The 19,208-nt window shown below is 45.3% G+C and overlaps 1 long non-coding RNA gene across 2 annotated transcripts in view; it reads right to left on the bottom strand.

Annotated features, from left to right (window-relative positions):
* The window catches only part of LOC141258341 (uncharacterized), a 321,298-nt gene that overhangs the window by 289,239 nt on the left and 12,851 nt on the right, over window positions 1-19,208 (bottom strand). For both annotated transcript variants that reach the window (XR_012318292.1, XR_012318293.1), the window contains exon 2: window positions 12,917-12,973. This is a non-coding gene — a long non-coding RNA (uncharacterized lncRNA). The remainder of the gene's footprint in view (window positions 1-12,916; window positions 12,974-19,208) is intronic.

The raw sequence follows: 19,208 nt of genomic DNA, 5'->3' as shown, positions 1-19,208 counted from the left end.
CTTCACCGGCTAAAATGCGATGTGCCTATCCGGTGGAATTCAACTCTGCACATGTTGCAGCGACTGTGGCAGCACCGACAAGCCCTGGTGCAATACATTCTGACGTATAGCCTGGGCCAACGAGATCCAGAGGTGGGGCAAATCACGCTGGAGGAGTGGTCTCAGATCAGGGACCTATGCACCCTTCTGCACAGTTTTGAAATGGCGACGAAGATGTTTAGTGCTGACGATGCCATTATCAGCATGACTATTCCGGTGATTTTCATGCTGGAGCACATGTTAAACAGAATTCGGAGTCAGGTGGTGGCACAAGAGGAGGTGGAGGAAGTAGAGGAGGAGGAGTTGTATGCGGAAGGGCTAACATCTGCAAGGTCCAGACGGTCGGCAGCACCAAGGCGGCAGGCATGTTAGGGTGGGGGAGATGGTTTTACCAGGGCGCATGGTAGCAACCAAACTAGTGAGGAAGGTGCAGGAGCCCAGGAAGAAGTGGAGGACGAACTGATGGAAGACTCATCAGATGAGGGAGACCTTGATCACATTTCTGTTGTGCGAGGTTGGGGGGAGAGGACAGAGGAAGGAAGCATGATTGTTACCTCGCCACCAACGCAACAGGGACTTGGTGCTCCTGGATGCGCAACACACATGAGTGCCTTCTTGCTGCACTACCTGCAACATGACCCTCGAATTGTGAGAATTAGAAATAATCCTGACTACTGGGTTGCCACACTGTTAGATCCCCGGTACAAAAGTAAATTTGCAGAAATTATTCCTGCCATAGAAAGGGATGCACGCATGCAGGAGTATCAGAAGAGACTGTTGCAGAATCTTACATGTGCTTTTCCACAAAATACCAGTGGTGCACGTAGTGAATCTCACAGTTCCAGCTTTCCAACCGTGGGACCTTCAAGTGTTCAGCACTCAAACCGTAACAGAATCACAGTATCTGCTGGTAACATCAATTTTGCGGAATCATTTCACCACTTTTTTAGCCCATCCTTTGCAAGGCCACAGGAGACAAGAAGTCTGACACATAGTCAACGCCTAGAGACGATGGTACAGGAGTATCTCCAAGTAAACATTGAAGCCACGACTGTGTCACTGGACCCTTGCTCTTTTTGGGCTTCCAATCTGGATAAATGGCCGGAGCTAGCCACTTACGCCTTGGAGATCTTGTCATGCCCCGCAGCCAGCGTTCTGTCTGAACGTGTGTTCAGCGCTGCTGGTGGTGTGCTGACAGATAAACGCACGCGGCTCTCCACTGATAATGTAGACAGACTCACGTTCATAAAGATGAACAAATCATGGATCCGAAACGACTTTTCTACCCCTGTGTCATCCTGGGGAGAGTAAAAGCTTGATGATTGGTTAAAATCACCCTACCAACCGTTTTAAGCTTTCAAATTACTAATCATGTTTATCTGTATCTTGGCTGGAAAATAATTTGGGCTTTGTAGCAGTGTGCAGCACTGATCCTATTAGGCCATCTATACTAAAGTTTCACCAGATTTAAAATTAATAATAATTTTTAGCTGCATCTAGCCCGGAAAATAATTTTGGGGCTCCGAGATGCGCAAGACACATAAGTGCCTTCTTGCTGCACTACCTGCAGCATGACCCTCATATTGTCAGAATTCAAAGTAATCATGACTACTGGGTTGCCACACTCTTAGATCCCCCAAACTTTTCGATCAACCTTTTCATTTTAATAAAGACCAAAAAAATGGTCATTTTTGAAATTATAAGCATTAGCAGGTTGTTAGAAACTGAAATCAAACAGTTTTCAACTCAAAACTTTATTCTAGGTGATGTTACATTTTCACATAGGACCTCTTGTTCGAAAGGAGCTTCTGAACTCTCTCGTCCATTGAATTTGTCAGGTTTTGGATGGTTTCTGCTTCAATTGTTTTGCATGAGGACAGAATACCCTCCCAGAGCTGTTGCTTAGATGTGAACTGCCTCCCGCCATCATAGACACTCCTTTTAATGATGCTCCAAAGGTTCTGAATGGGGTAGAGGTTAGGGGAGCATGGGGGTCACACCATAAGTTTGTCCCCTTTTATGCCCATATCAGCCAGAGATGCAGATGTTTTATGTGCAGCATGAGATGGTGCATTATCATGCAGAAAAATGATCTTGCTGTGAAATACACGGTTCTTCTTCTTGAACCATGGCAGGAAGTGCTGTTTGAGAAAATCCACATACATTATGGAGTTCATCTTTAGCGCCTTCAGGGATCCTAAAGGGGCCGACAATCTCTCTCCCCATGATTCCAGCCCAAAACATTACTCCACCTCCTCCTTGTTGGCGCTGTAGCCGTGTTTGCGTGGGGTGTCCATCAACCAGCCATCCTCCACTCCATCCATCTGGACCATCGAGCGCTGCACGGCACTCATCCGTGAACAAAACAGTTTTGAAATCAGTCTTCATGTAATGTTTGGCCCACTGGAGCCGTTTCTGCTTGTGTGAAGTGGATAGAGGAGGTCGACAGGATGGCGTGTGCACAGCTGCAAACCTCTGAAGGACCCTGCATCTTGTTGTTCGGGGGACGTTGGAGGCACAAGCAGCTTCAAAAACTTGTCTGCTGCTATGACAAGGCTTTTTTGCCGCTGCTCTTTCAACCTGACGTAATTGCCTGTAGGAAAGAGTCCTCAATTTGCCCTTATCAGCACGCACACGTGTGTACTGTGAATCAGCTACATACTTCTTGATTGCCAAGACACTTCATCCTGATCATCGCACAATGTTGATTGTAGTCATGCCTTGACCTAAACACTCCACAATTTGTTGCTTCTCAGCAGCCGACACATCATTTTTCTTTCCCATTTTGGCAGAAAATGTAGGCTGCTTGATAATGTGAGACAGCCTTCTTAAGTAGTCTTGCCTTTCATTGGACACACCTGCCAAACTAATTAGCACAGGTGTCTGCAATTGCTTACAGTGATATAAAGAGCCCTGGCACACATCACCATCAATGAGTTTAACTGACAAACAAACAAATTCTTCCCTTATCACTCCTAAACACTTTTTGCATAATAATTTGGAACACAGTGTACATGTGCTTTTCCACAAAACACCAGTGGTTCACTTAGTGAATCTTACAGTTCTAACTTGCCAACCGTGGTCTGTATGGAGTTGTTCAATAAAGGGCCCAAAATTAAGATAACATAGATGGGAGAGGTCTCTATGAATAGGAATTCCTAAGTATTTGATACCCTGTGAGGGCCAGGCAAAGGGAAAGTTGGACTGGATGGAATCCTATATGGATTTGGGGAGGGAGACATCGAGGGCCTCAGACTTCGCTGCATTGATTTTAAAATTTGACCATGTAACAAAGTGATCTATTTCAGCCATAACAGCATGGATGGATATATGTGATTGAGTGATATATACTAGGACATCATCAGCAAATAGAGAGCACTTGTACTCGGTGCCTCCCACCTCAATCCACCTAATATTGGGGTTATGGCGAATTGATGAGAGCAGGTGCTCCGTCACTAGGATGTATAAGAGAGGGGACAGAGAACATCCCTGCCTTGTCCCATTGGTGATTGTGAAAGGTGATGAAAATGTTCTGACGCGCCCCCTGGGCCTTGGGACACCCGGAGCCGGACCCTTTTTGGTGGATGCTGGTGGTTGTAGTCTCCGTGGCGGCAACCCGGTTCCGTGGCTCAGGGCGGTCAAACCAGTGGCGGAACTATTTATGTGGTTTTGATGTTTAAATGTCCGACTACGCCACCCGTGGATTGCGGTCAGAGTGAACCGCCGCTCCAGGGCAGACCGCTGAGGCTGGTGTTGTGGGTGCAGCAGAGCGTAGCATAACTCCCCATGGGAGGAGTATAGCCTCAGGGCAGTGTATGCGGAGGATGGGGGTGATGGTGCAGGGCAGCAGCAGTAATGACACGGAGTCAGTGATGCAGTCCAGGGCCTTTACTCACAGTTCTTATTATCCAGACCACGTCTGCAGGTAACGGCTGCCCACGTCGTACTGTGCTCACCAGGTGAGGGGCTCAGACAACTCCCAGATAACTTTGGAGTGCTTCACAGGACCCCCTTTGTGTGTCCTTTGTCTGGCCTTTCTTACCAACCCTTCTGTCCGGCTGCCTCGGGCCTCCTCTTGGTAAACTTGGCGCCAGTTTCCCTGACCCTATGTGGTGCCTTCCTAGCGGGTGTAGTGAGGGGCTGCGCCACATAAAATGTCACAGCCTCCTGTTTCTAGCTGAGGGTCGTTTCCTGCCTCCACTAGTTTCGGGGACCGGTCTCCCCCTTTGGCCTGACCCCTCCACGCAGGTGGATTCGGGCGTGCGGTGGCGACTCGCCCCCGTCCGCACCCCTGAGATCCCTTCGTTCCTCGTTCCTGGAGCCTTCTCCGCTCCTCTTCCTTCCTTCTCCCTCTTCCAGGCCTAGGCCTCTGTTACTAGGCCCGCCTCCGGAGCAGAGCTCATGCAGAGCCCCTGCTCCCTGCCACTTCTGCTCAGACTTCTCTGCACTGAACTAAGATGGTGCCCACCTTTTATACTCCCTTCTCAATGCACCCAGGAACTGCTTCCTCCCTGCTCCTGCACTACAGGGTTCCCCTTCCTCAGTGTTCCCTCCCCCCACTCCAGCCAGGGTCAGGGACTGTCGTGCCCATCTCAGGGGCATATTGCTCGCCCTGCCCCACGGCAATGTGGTGTAATGCATGCAGGTGTCGGGTCCTGATCCACACTCCATCCTTACCTGAGAGTGAGATATCACACCTCTGGGTGAGGTGCAATACCTCTGTAGCAACCAAGCCCTCAGGGTGCTACAGTTCCATTTATCTTCAGCCTAGGTGACGTATTGCGATACAGGGCCGTGATTTTGGCTATAAAAGGGTCCCCTAGACCCCTACCCCAAGCTTTTTAAGAGAATCATATATGGCGTGCCAGGAGACTCTATGGAATGCTTTCTCAGCATCCAACGAGAGTATCTTAATTACAAATTTTTAACTGCATCTAGCCCAGGAAATACTTTGTGCCTAGTAGCAGTGTCTGCTAGTCAGCGGATTATCCCGGCTGTTAACCAAGCTACACCACCTGTAGTTTGGACATTTCATTTTTTCAAAGGAAATGCTTCGGGACCACGGGATACTCAGTGAAGAGCATCAGGAGGCACCCCAAGGCATAGGGGCTCGGACTGGCAGTAGGATGCCTTGCGGTGGACAGCCGAGCTCGATCCTTATAAAAGCTTTTTAACTGCAGCAGCTTTAGTGGACGCTACTGGAGCTGGAATTACGCGGCTGCTGGCATGAGACTTGCCCTCCAATAGATCCTTGTAAATGGATTTAAAGTGTATTTATTCAAATTAGAGAGACAATTTAAATTAAAAAGCTTAGAGCTGCCTCCACCACAGGGGGGCTCGCTCGACCCACCAGCGGACAGGCACCAGTATTGGGAGAGGGGGGCTGACCGTCAGGGTTCACCGCGGCTCTGGCACAAACCCGGCGACACGGAGGTGGCACGGGCAGGAGCGGACTGAACGTGTCGGCTTCTCACTTTTTGGATTTTAGAAGGGCATGACATGCCTATATCTGTGTCTCCACCTCCTTTTACTCCTCCACCTCTTTTCTTTTCGCATGACTATATGTACTTGTCACTTTTCCATGTGTTAGTTGTGTCTTCTGAGCAGTTTGTCAGCTTTTGGACACCTTTGAAGGTGTTTTCTATGTGTTTCTATGTGTTTTTGTTTGCCTGCCATTGGTTTTAACGGTGTTCGAAGGTGTTCGACGAACAGTTCGACGAACAGTTCGGCGAACACACGGGTGTTCGACGAACCGAACCGAGCTCGAACACTACGGGGGTGGCTCAACACTATACATGAACATACTGTATAAAAAAAATTTTTTACGGGCATCATAAACACCCTTTAAAAAAATTATGTGGGTGTTGCATCACGGACCATGGTCACCCTGGTGATATGGTGGTGGAGGATGAGGAAGAGGAGAAGGAGGAGGACAAGGGCAAATAGCCAAAATCAGGAAGTGTATACCCATGTGTGGGTGTGAAAAGGTGCATCGGAATACACCTCCCAAAAAAAGACACTGGATTTGAGCTTATGTTACGCTGCTATCATTCGGTGGTGTTGAGAAGTCTGGCCCAATCCAGCCCTTGTTCATGTTTATAAGAGTCAGCCGGTCAGCATTTTCAGTTGACAGGCGGATGTGCTTATCAGTTATAATTCCACCAGCGGCACTAAAAAACCGCTCTGATAAAGCACTAGCGGCAGGGCAGGCCAGGACCTCCAAGGCGTAGAGAGCCAGTTCATTCCACATGTCCAGCTTGGATACCCAATAATTATAAGGCACAAAGGAATCAAGGAGGATGTTGGTACGGTCGGCAAGGTACTCCTTCAGCATCTTCACAAACTTTGCACTCCTTGTGAGAGTACCCCGCGCCCCAGGGCCTGTGCGATGGGAGGGGCTGAGAAAACTCTCCCAGAACTTTGACAGTGTTCCGCTGCCTCTGCTGGATTGGAGTTGTGTCTCTCGCCTTTACTCCATGGCTGTCCAACAAACTGTGACCTCTGTCACCAGAGTTTTCAGATGGAATTTTTTTTAATAGTTCCGCAACAAGGGCCTTCTGGTACTGCCCCATTTAGTAGACCAGTCCACCTCAGGAATTAGAGATATCAAGTTCTCCTTGTAGTGTGGGTCTAGAAGTGTCACCAACCAGTAATGACTGTCACCCAAAAATTTGAGAATGCAAGGGTCACGGGAAAGGCAGTGTAACATAAACTCAGCCATGCGTGCCAGACTGTTAACAGGCAAGACTTCCATGTCCTCACAGGATGATTGACGATGCTCTCCTCCTCCTCCTCCCTGTCCTCAGGCCATCCACGCTGAACAGACGGTATGACACTTGTGCAGGTAGTACCGTCTATAGCGCATGAAACTAGCTCCTGTTCTTCCTCCTCCTCCTTCTCCTCTTCCTCATTGTCACCCAATCCACGTTAGGATGAGATGATGCTGGGCTGTGTGTAATCACCCTGTATGGTTCCTTGCTCCATCTCATCTTGCTCCGCCTGCAATGCAACCTCTTTGATTGTGAGCAGAGAGTGTTTCAGAAGACAGAGAAGCGGGATGGTGATGCTAATTATGGCGTCATCACCGCTCACTATCTTGGTGGAGTCCTCAAAGTTTTGGAGGATGGTACATATGTCTGACATCCATGTCCACTCCTGAGGTCTTATGTGTGAAGTCTGAACTGAATACAGATGGCCTTGTTGATGCTGGCAGTCAACAACTGCCCTCTTCTGCTCACAAATTCTTCCTAACATCTGCAGTATAGAGTTCCAACGAGTGGGGACATCCCACACCAGTCGGTGAGGCACAAGCTGCATCGCTGCTGAAGCACGGCAAGGGTGGCGGAAACTGTAGCTGACTTTCTAGAATCGGCACACAGGTGGCGTTCTTTGACAAGCAGATCCGGCAGCTCCGAGTAGGTTTTGAGAAACCGCTGAACCATGAGGTTAAGCACATGGGCCAGGCATGGGCCTCGCCTTGCCTCAGAGCCGCCACCAGGTTCCGGCCATTGTCACACATGACAATGCCTGGCTGTAGGTTCAGCGGTGTCAGCCACAGATCTGCCTGCTCTTTCAGAGCTGTCCACAACTCTTCAGCATTGTGCGGTTTGTAACCTAAGCATATTAGCTTCATTACAGCCTGTTGCCACTTGGCTGAGGCAGTGCTACAGTGCTTCCAGCTTGTGACCTTGTGACCTTGTGACTGATGTGTTCATTTTGGAAATAGAGGCTGAAGAGGAGGAGGAGGCTGAGGAGGATGAGGTGCAGGAGCTGTAGACTGTGGGGGCAACCCTGATTGACCTAGGGCCCACAATCCTCCTCGTTGGGAGGTCGTGCTCTGTCCCAAGGTCCAACTGGGTCTCAACTTCCACTATGTTAACCCAGTGTCCGTCATCGAGATGTACCGTCCCTGCCCACAAGCACTTGTCCATGGGTCCGTGGTTAGGTGGACTTTCCCAATAACTGCATTGTTGAGGGCACGGCTAATGTAGTGGGACACGTGCTTGTGTAATGCGGGGACGGCACACCGGGAGAAATATTAGCGGCTGGAGACAGAGTACTGAGGCACGGCCGCTGCCATCATGTTGTGGAAAGCTTCCATCTCCATGAGCCTAAAAGGCAAAATTTCGAGCAAACAGTCGCGAAATGTGGGAATTTAGTAGTGTAGCCTGTGGGGTGTTGGCTGAGGATTTGTGCTTGCGTTCCAAGGACTGGGGTATGGACAACTGAACGTTGCACTGGGACAAGGACGTGCTTGCTGATGGTGCTAGTTGAGAGTGTGCAACGACAGGTGCAGGGCAGGAGACATCTTTGCATGCACTATGGACAGGGGATTGGCTTGCATGCACAACAGCGGAAGAAGCAGTGGTGTCACCCGCAAGCACTGTTCCTGGATCCTGGGGTTCGGCCCACAAAGTCGGGTGCTTTTCTGCCATGTGCCTGATCATGCTGGTGGTGGTCAGGCTGGTAGTTTTGCTACCCCTGCTGATGCTGGCCTGGCAGGTGGTGCAAATGGCCTTTTTGGGGTTATCGGCAGAGTCTTTAAAAGACAACCAGACTCACCAGACTCGGGAAGACCTAACAGTTGTACTGGCAAATCCTGTTGGGGTGCTCTGCCTCCCTCCCCCTGTGTGCTGCTGTCCTCGCTCTGCATGTCCTCCTGCCAGGTTGGGTCAGTTACTATATCATCCACTACCTCGTCTTCCACTTCTGCACCCTGGTCCTCCTCCTGACTTTCTGGCAATTGTGTATCATCATCGTCCACCTCTTGTGACACTTTCCCACTGTCACCTTCGTATGACTGTCACTGCTCAAATATTTGGACATCGCTACATGCAATCTCCTCTTGCCCCTCTTCAAGTGGACCAGGCGAGAGGCCCGAATCTATAAATGGAAAAGTGAACAGCTCTTCTGAGTGTCCAAGTGTGGGATCAGTTGTCTCCGGGCACTCGGCATGGTGGGAGGAAGGAGGATCAGGGTGAGGAATATGCAGTCCAGACTCATGGCTACTGAGACTAGACCATGTGGAAGAAAGGGTGGTGGTGGTAGTGGCTAAGTGACTGGAGGACAGAAATGGCAGAATTTTCAACAAACCTATATGTGATCCATGTGATGGACAAACCACAGTTTTAAATAGCTGGCCTGTAGGTAACTATTCTTACCAGCAAAACTGGTGTCATTACCTTCGCTGACACAGTGAAACAAAATTTTAATGGAAGCCAGAAATGGCAGAATTTTCAGCAAACTTATATATGATACGTGTGACAGACAAACCACAGTTTTAAATAGCTGGCCTGTAGCTAACTATTTTTAACAGCGACCTCATGTCAATAAGTTCGCTGTCACACTGCAACAAAATTTCAATGGGGGCCAGAAATGGCAGAATTTTCAGTGCAATTATATGTGATCCGTGTGACGGAAAAACTACAGTTTTAAATAGCTGGATTTTTAGCGCTGTAATATGGAAAGTACCTGGCTGTATTCTGCAGTGCCAACAAGCAAATGGCACAGAACAACGGTGTTCTCTGGATTGCTTTTTAAGCAAATAATCAGGATTAAGATAAAAAAAAAATATTCCTGGCCCCTGATACCTGGGGCTATTTCTACAAATATCTGTAAAAGCACCAGCAGACAGAACTGGAATGGACCCTCTTGCTATATGCACTGCAGCCTGCTATATACCCTGCCTGCCTAGCACTGATATCTCTGCAGCTGGATTAGTCCTCAGAAGGACTGTTAGTTGAGATGGATATGTAGAGAATCTTGTAGAATACCTACACTAACTAGTAAACAACCAAATCTCTCCTTAGCTCAGCAGCACCTCTCCCTACACTGCCTGATTGCGGAGTGACTGTGATGAGCATGGCGGTGCCAGGTCTTATGTAAACCTGATGACGCTGTGCGGCCAGCCAATCACTGTGATGCCACAACCAACATGGCTGCGGCATTACAGTGTGTGGCAGACAATTCCTGCATGTTGATTGGCACTCTAAAGAGCACCAAACATGCAGAGAGGGAACCCGAGCATCCACCCGAACATCTCGGAAGTACTCGGCGAGTTCAAGTACTGAGATGCTCGGGCGAGTACCGAGTACTTGCGAGTATGCTCGCTCATCACTAATAGAGATACATGTCTATATACCAGCACATTTCTATATACCTGTATCTTAGGGATAAAATAAAAGTCAAGAGATTTTTTTTGCCTACAAAATGATTCAAACACAGTGAAAAACAATTATAATAATAATACTTTTTGATATAATTTTTAAAAATAAACTTCAAAAGCCAATACATAACATGACATATTTGATATCAATGTAATTGTAAAAAGTCATGCAATACAGTGAACAGATTATTTATGGTGATCAATAAATGGCATAAAGAATGGCTGATTGTTTTTTTTTATCCAATATATACATAAAAAGGTTAAACAAATTTAACTCTTACATACGTGATTGGCAAAATGGAACTTAAAAAATGTCAGCTCCTGTCACAAAAAATTCCCCTCATATAATGAAACTTACGTAAAAAAAAAGAAAAAAGGCATTGCTCTTATGAATGAACAAAAAAATCAACTGGACATTTGAACGAGTGCAACACAAAAATGCCACTCTGTATATGTATATTATGTATCATGTGTACATACAGTGCTCAGCATGAATGAGTACACGCCAACAGATTTATCAGAAAACCTTTTGTTTCCTTAAAAAATAAAACATTCTATTGGATACCATACTACAAAATACTCCCACAAATTTAGGCTATGGATTGCAAACAAGATTTGTTATTTTGCGCAAATTATATCAAGACCATTTTGCTAAAATTAGTGCACCAATGAAAGTCTTAAGAGGAAAGCTAAAGTTTAGCCTATACAATTCTAATTTCAAAGAGTCTTTTGATATTTGTATACATAGGCTCCCTGAACAAGCACTCCACTCATCAGCCTATGGCGTTTTTAATCACAGTAGGATCCTACCTTCCCGAATAGATATAGGCTATCAGCCCAGGAGAGGAAACACATTAGTTTAGGTTCTCTCCATTAAATGCTGTCAGCAATGGCACCATATGGAAGTCTCAAGACCTGTGAAAGAATATCATTTCTTTACACATGAAAGATGAAGGTTACAAGAAGATCCCAAAATTTTTAGTTATCAATCAAAATAATGTAGCAAAAGTAATGCAAATTTTAACAAAGGTGGAGCTACAACCATCTCACAGAGATATCCAGGCTGGCCATGGTAGTTAACACCTAAAGAGGAGCGTCTTCTCATTAGAATAGTTGAAGAAAATCGACATACAAGTTCATTGTAGTTAGCTAAAGAAGTAGAAAGCCAAACTGGGGTGAGTGTTTCCCATGACACAATATGGTATAAATTGCAGAGAAATGGCATGCATGGATTCTGTCCACAAAGGAGGCATCCTCTAAAGCCCATGCACAAAAGCCCGCCTACAATTTGCCAGGGCTCATGCTGAAAAATATGAAGACTACAACGACTCTATACTCTGGAGATATGAGGCCTAGATACATGTTTTTTGAACTGATGTGTTCAAAATTGTATATATGGCGCCTACAATGAAACATAGTGGTAGCAGTATCCTTATGTGGTGTAGGGGAGCTTCATTTCATTGATGGTATCATGAATTCACAGATGTACTGCTGTATAATGAAAGAGAAAATGCTACCATCACTCTTTACCCTTGGTAGACGTGCACTTTTCCAACATAGGACTATCCAAAACACATATCTAAAGCCACTTTTGCATTTCTGTAGAACAGAGTGAGAGTGATTCAGTGGCCAAGTATGTCTCCTGAACTGAACCCAGTCAAACACCTAAGAGTTCTGAAGAGACAAGTTGAGCTTCACTGTCCATCCAGCATCCAAGCTCTACAAGAGGTCATTTTTGAAGAATGGAAAAATATAAATGTATCAATATGTCTTCAGTTTGTTCATTCCATGACTAGAAGACTTGGTGCTGTCCTTAAAAATATGGAGGTCATACAAAATACTAGATGTAGTTATATTTGATGTGGAATGTATTCATTTTTGCATCAACTAATTTTAGTAAAACTGAAGCTTTTGTAATGAAAGTTATATTAACTTTACTTTCACATTATGGGTTAAAAAATTTTTCTATGAAACTCAGTCTTGTCAATATTCAGCAATTTTTTCTTGTGAGATATTGATTGAAATCTTACTATAAAAGGGTACATACTCCTTCATGCAGAGCACTGTACATATTTTATTAATGCTTGTGTACATGTGTGTACTTTGGTATATGTGCACCTAATGTGTAGGGCACACCTTTCAGGTAAGGTCACAGCAGTCAGAGTGTGAAAAGGAGCAGCAAAACTGAGTTTAGCTGGGTCACATTACAAACCCATCAATTAGCTCTCTTCCTCTTTTAGTACTGTTACCTATGTTGCACTGCCCCTCTCCCCAGACTGCCTGTCCGGGAGCAGAGGAGGCTTTCATTACATTTCTCACAGTAGTAGCCTGTTCTGAGCTATTGTGGGGTGTGTTTTTTTTTCTACTGTGTGTTGCTGCCTGCTTATGATTGGATAATGTCATACAAAGGGAAGAAGTATACGCTCTCAGTGAAAACTCTCTGATAACGTCCATTTGGATTTAATGAGATTTAACTTAAGGTGGAAAACACTTTGATTGCTAACATCTCCGTGATGGAGAGCCAAAATTTTAACGAAGAAAAAGTTTTATTCTGCTCTGCTCTCACTTAAATGCTGTGTCCAGTTCAGCATGAAAAATTTGGTTGAAAAATCTTTTTTATGCAAAGGTGTATTACATTTTCATTGGTAGCAAAAGGGATAAAGTGTAGGTTATAATGGTTAGACTGTTCAGTGCAAATTGTGCTTTACTTACTTTCTTTGACTTCTCATGACTGTTTTGAGCACTCGCGTTGTACAAAAACTCCTAAAACTAAAGAAAAAATGCAGAAAATGACAGGATTAATACATATATTTCATTTTTTTTAAATTTGAATGACTAAATGAGTATGGGTATGTACGTCATAGGAAGCTGAATAAAATGATACCTTGATATTTGCAATCTGATACCTTATTCCAGAGAAATCCACATTTTTTTGTATGCAAAAGAACTGTTAAGATCTATGGGCATGATACAGATCTGCATGAGGATCTGCCTCTGGAGCTTATTTTAAGTCTAAGGGGAATTATCAGTGTGAGACATATAATGCCTGACATTTTGCTCTCATGCTTTGCTCTCCTGCTGACACACAGCTCCACAGTGAGATCTAAACCAACACAGTACATCAGATCTAACACTGTAATGAGATAAAAGTTCACTTCTGTTGTACTAACATATTTGCAATGCAGGTGTCCTATCATAGTGCTTCAGCTTCCACCTCACAGGCAGCCAGTGTGGGGAAAGGGGCAGTACAGCAGAGCGAAGATCACTTCAAATGTGTTTGCAGTAAGACAAGATTCAACTCTGCTGTACTATGTTGGTTATAATCAGGCACAGCTCTGCAGCAGAGCTGCCAGTACTATGAGAGAACAAGTGCTGCTGCAAATATTTGTAATGAGACAAATTTCACTTCTGCTGTTCTGTGTTAGTTCTGCTGTAATTTTATCTCTAATCTCACTGCAGAGCTGTGTGTTATTATGAGAGTAAAGTGTCAGTCATTAAATGTCTCACACTGGCAACTTCCCCCTTTAATTAAAATAAGTTCTGGAGGCAGATTGTCATGCAGATCGCTGTGCAGCCCATAGATCTTTACAACTCATTTACATATAAGAAAAACATGGATTTCTCTGGAATAAGACATCAGATCGCAGATATCAAGTTAGCATTTTATTCAGCTTGCTCTGACCTATATGCCCAATTAGACGACATAGGAGGGTTTTGCTACTGACAGATTCCCTTTACTGATTGTGCAATTTTTTGTTTTTGCAATCTTTTTCCTCTCCTTTTTCCAAGAACCATATCTTTTTTTGTTTCGTTTTTTTCATAAGAAGTCTTGTTTTTTGCAGGACAAATTGTACTTTTGAATGACACCATCAATTTTACCATGCAATGTACTGGAAAATGGGAAAACAATTTCAAATGCAGTGAAAAGAACACAATTCTACAATTGAATTTGGGTTTTGTCTTTATTGTGTTCATTGTGCAACAAAAATAACCTTTCAATATATTTTCCAGGTCAGTAAAATTGCAGCCATACCAAACTTGCATACTTTTTTTTTATTTAAATGATGAAAAAAGTTCAAAAATTTGTAAAAAGAAAAAAAAATTGCTTGTGCTGCCATTTTCCAAGAAACTGAACATTTTCGTTTTTCAGTCAATGGAGCTGTGCAAGGAATAGTTTATTGCACCTTAAAGTGACATTTTTATTGGTACAATTTTGGGGTGGACAACTTATTGATAATTTCTTATTGCATTTTATTGACTAGTTACAACGACAAAAAAAAATGCTATTCTGACTTTTATATTTTTCTTTCTCCTTACAGTTGTTAACAATTGAATTAATTCATTTTATATATTGCCCCATTTGTGTTATTTTTTGGAATTATTCTTCTATTCGCTTGGTGGCCACCACATGAATTACTGCAAGGTTTTATTTAAATGAATGGGAAAGTTGGAACAAAATGTGCGATTTCTCCTTATTTCTATTTAAAATTGCAACTGCAGCAAAACTTTGTCAAAATAAGTATGCATTTACATGAATTTTTTGCTTTTGTGTCGTTTTACAGCACAATTAGCACTCCATGTTAATGCAGCACAAGTTCACTGAATGATCCTAGTTCTACACGTAAGCGATTGTGCTAATTGCACTTGAAGCCCATGAATATTCCTGAGTGTAACCTAATAAGAACTAATGCCTATGTCAAGATGTATTTAATAGAAAAATATTCTGCTCTATGCGAGCAATTGTGATACAATATGTTTATATACTAAGATGAAATGTTCGAATTTCTGTCACTCTATTATCACACATGCACAGTGAGCTTCTCTGAAATGCTTTCTGGCCTATGTATAAACAATTGTCTTGTTATACTTTGATTTAAAGAGCTTTTTTGCTCTAAAATAATAATTAAAAAAAAAAAAAAACCTGACAGGTTCTTGAGTTGTTCTCTTCTCGATCATTAGACCAAATTGACAACTGAGCTAATGACCTATACTGACAGCATCACAGAATGACACTGTCAGCTCAGGTCATTAGACCTGCAGTCGTGCCAGCACTTGCAGAAATGCGCCTGTACTACATTCGTCTGAAACTAGCCAAATGTTTTAAATCGGCTATTTTAGGTTCTTGGATTGTAAATTTGACACCTAATCTAGCCACATTATTAGGGGGCCAATATCTGTAACTGGACAGCTTGGCATGCCACGTTTTTATAAAAAAAATCTGATTGAAAATTAAAGGATGTAACCTGACAATGGAGTTAAACGTCATATCTCTTAAATATTTTCGGCACATTTTTTTGCATAAATCTACAGTAAAAGTTAAAATGAGAATGTTGTAATCTATATATTAAGCCTCCTTCACACTTCCATATAAAACACATATGTGAAAAAACGATATTGGTGACATCAGTGTTTTCCATCAGTATGTCATCAGTGTGACATCAGTATTTTTCTGGTAAGGATAAAGAAAGAATTAAATTACAAAGCTTCTCCTATACTTTGGGATGTTAAATAGTGTTGAGCCACCCCCGTAGTGTTCGAGTTCGGTTCGGTTCGTCGAACACCCGTGTGTTCGCCGAACTGTTCGTCGAACTGTTCGTCGAACACCTTCGAACACCGTTAAAACCAATGGCAGGCAAACAAAAACACATAGAAACACATAGAAAACACCTTCAAAGGTGTCCAAAAGCTGACAAACTGCTCAGAAGACACAACTAACACATGGAAAAGTGACAAGTACATATAGTCATGCGAAAAGAAAAGAGGTGGAGGAGTAAAAGGAGGGGGAGACACAGATATAGGAATGTCATGCCCTTCTAAAATCCAAAAAGTGAGAAGCCGACACATTCAGTCCGCTCCTGCCCGTGCCACCTCCGCGTCGCCGGGTTTGTGCCAGAGCCGCGGTGAACCCTGACGGCCAGCCCCCCTCTCCCAATACTGGTGCCTGTCCGCTGGTGGGTCGAGCGAGCCCCCCTGTGGTGGAGGCAGCTCTAAGCTTTTTAATTTAAATTGTCTCTCTAATTTGAATGAATACACTTTAAATCCATTTACAAGGATCTATTGGAGGGCAAGTCTCATGCCAGCAGCCGCGTAATTCCAGCTCCAGTAGCGTCCACTAAAGCTGCTGCAGTTAAAAAGCTTTTATAAGGATCGAGCTCGGCTGTCCACCGCAAGGCATCCTACTGCCAGTCCCAGCCCCTATGCCTTGGGGTGCCTCCTGATGCTCTTCACTGAGTATCCCGTGGTCCCGAAGCATTTCCTTTGAAAAAATGAAGTGTCCAAACTACAGGTGGTGTAGCTTGCTTAACAGCCGGGATAATCCGCTGACTAGCAGACCCTGCTACTAGGCACAAAGTATTTCCTGGGCTAGATGCAGTTAAAAATTTATAATTAGATACTCTCGTTGGATGCTGAGAAAGCATTCCATAGAGTCTCCTGGCACGCCATATATGATTCTCTTAAAAGCTTGGGGTAGGGGTCTAGGGGACCCTTTTATAGCCAAAATCACGGCCCTGTATCGCAATACGTCACCTAGGCTGAAGATAAATGGAACTGTAGCACCCTGAGGGCTCGGTTGCTACAGAGGTATTGCACCTCACCCAGAGGTGTGATATCTCACTCTCAGGTAAGGATGTAGTGTGGATCAGGACCCGACACCTGCATGCATTACACCACATTGCCGTGGGGCAGGGCGACCAATATGCCCCTGAGATGGGCACGACAGTCCCTGTCCCTGGCTGGAGTGGGGGGAGGGAACACTGAGGAAGGGGAACCCTGTAGTGCAGGAGCAGGGAGGAAGCAGTTCCTGGGTGCATTGAGAAGGGAGTATAAAAGGTGGGCACCATCTTAGTTCAGTGCAGAGAAGTCTGAGCAGAAGTGGCAATGAGCAGGGGCTCTGCATGAGCTCTGCTCCGGAGGCGGGCCTAGTAACAGAGGCCCAGGCCTGGAAGAGGGAGAAGGAAGGAAGAGGAGCGGAGAAGGCTCCAGGAACGAGGAACGAAGGGATCTCAGGGGTGCGGACGGGCGAGTCGCCACCGCACGCCCGAATCCACCTGCGTGGAGGGGTCAGGCCAAAGGGGGAGACCGGTCCCCGAAACTAGTGGAGGCAGGAAACGACCCTCAGCTAGAAACAGGAGGCTGTGACATTTTATGTGGCGCAGCCTCTCACTACACCCGCTAGGAAGGCACCACATAGGGTCAGGGAAACTGGCGCCAAGTTTACCAAGAGGAGGCCCGAGGCAGCCGGACAGAAGGGTTGGTAAGAAAGGCCAGACAAAGGACACACAAAGGGGGTCCTGTGAAGCACTCCAAAGTTATCTGGGAGTTGTCTGAGCCCCTCACCTGGTGAGCACAGTACGACGTGGGCAGCCGTTACCTGCAGACGTGGTCTGGATAATAAGAACTGTGAGTAAAGGCCCTGGACTGCATCACTGACTCTGTGTCATTACTGCTGCTGCCCTGCACCATCACCCCCATCCTCCGCATACACTGCCCTGAGGCTATACTCCTCCCGTGGGGAGTTATGCTACGCTCTGCTGCACCCACAACACCAGCCTCAGCGGTCTGCCCTGGAGCGGCGGTTCACTCTGACCGCAATCCACGGGTGGCGTAGTCGGACATTTAAACATCAAAACCACATAAATAGTTCCGCCACTGGTTTGACCGCCCTGAGCCACGGAACCGGGTTGCCGCCACGGAGACTACAACCACCAGCATCCACCAAAAAGGGTCCGGCTCCGGGTGTCCCAAGGCCCAGGGGGCGCGTCAGAACATTTTCATCACCTTTCACAATCACCAATGGGACAAGGCAGGGATGTTCTCTGTCCCCTCTCTTATACATCCTAGTGACGGAGCACCTGCTCTCATCAATTCGCCATAACCCCAATATTAGGTGGATTGAGGTGGGAGGCACCGAGTACAAGTGCTCTCTATTTGCTGATGATGTCCTAGTATATATCACTCAATCACATATATCCATCCATGCTGTTATGGCTGAAATAGATCACTTTGTTACATGGTCAAATTTTAAAATCAATGCAGCGAAGTCTGAGGCCCTCGATGTCTCCCTCCCCAAATCCATATAGGATTCCATCCAGTCCAACTTTCCCTTTGCCTGGCCCTCACAGGGTATCAAATACTTAGGAATTCCTATTCATAGAGACCTCTCCCATCTATGTTATCTTAATTTTGGGCCCTTTATTGAACAACTCCATACAGACCACGGTTGGCAAGTTAGAACTGTAAGATTCACTAAGTGAACCACTGGTGTTTTGTGGAAAAGCACATGTACACTGTGTTCCAAATTATTATGCAAAAAGTGTTTAGGAGTGATAAGGGAAGAATTTGTTTGTTTGTCAGTTAAACTCATTGATGGTGATGTGTGTCAGGGCTCTTTATATCACTGTAAGCAATTGCAGACACCTGTGCTAATTAGTTTGGCAGGTGTGTCCAATGAAAGGCAAGACTACTTAAGAAGGCTGTCTCACATTATTAAGCAGCCTACATTTTCTGCCAAAATGGGAAAGAAAAAGGATGTGTCGGCTGCTGAGAAGCAACAAATTGTGGAGTGTTTAGGTCAAGGCATGACTACAATCAACATTGTGCGATGATCAGGATGAAGTGTCTTGGCAATCAAGAAGTATGTAGCTGATTCACAGTACACACGTGTGCGTGCTGATAAGGGCAAATTGAGGACTCTTTCCTACAGGCAATTACGTCAGGTTGAAAGAGCAGCGGCAAAAAAGCCTTGTCATAGCAGCAGACAAGTTTTTGAAGCTGCTTGTGCCTCCAACGTCCCCCGAACAACAAGATGCAGGGTCCTTCAGAGGTTTGCAGCTGTGCATACGCCATCCTGTCGACCTCCTCTATCCACTTCACACAAGCAGAAACGGCTCCAGTGGGCCAAACATTACATGAAGACTGATTTCAAAACTGTTTTGTTCACGGATGAGTGCCGTGCAGCGCTCGATGGTCCAGATGGATGGAGTGGAGGATGGCTGGTTTATGG

Source organism: Phyllobates terribilis, unplaced genomic scaffold (genome assembly GCF_046119375.1).
Source record: "Phyllobates terribilis strain yellow unplaced genomic scaffold, ASM4611937v1 Scaffold_3__8_contigs__length_932513732, whole genome shotgun sequence".
NCBI lineage: Eukaryota > Metazoa > Chordata > Amphibia > Anura > Dendrobatidae > Phyllobates > Phyllobates terribilis.
The sequence above is the reverse complement of the archived record's forward strand: the minus strand, read 5'-3'. Positions and strand labels throughout refer to the sequence as shown.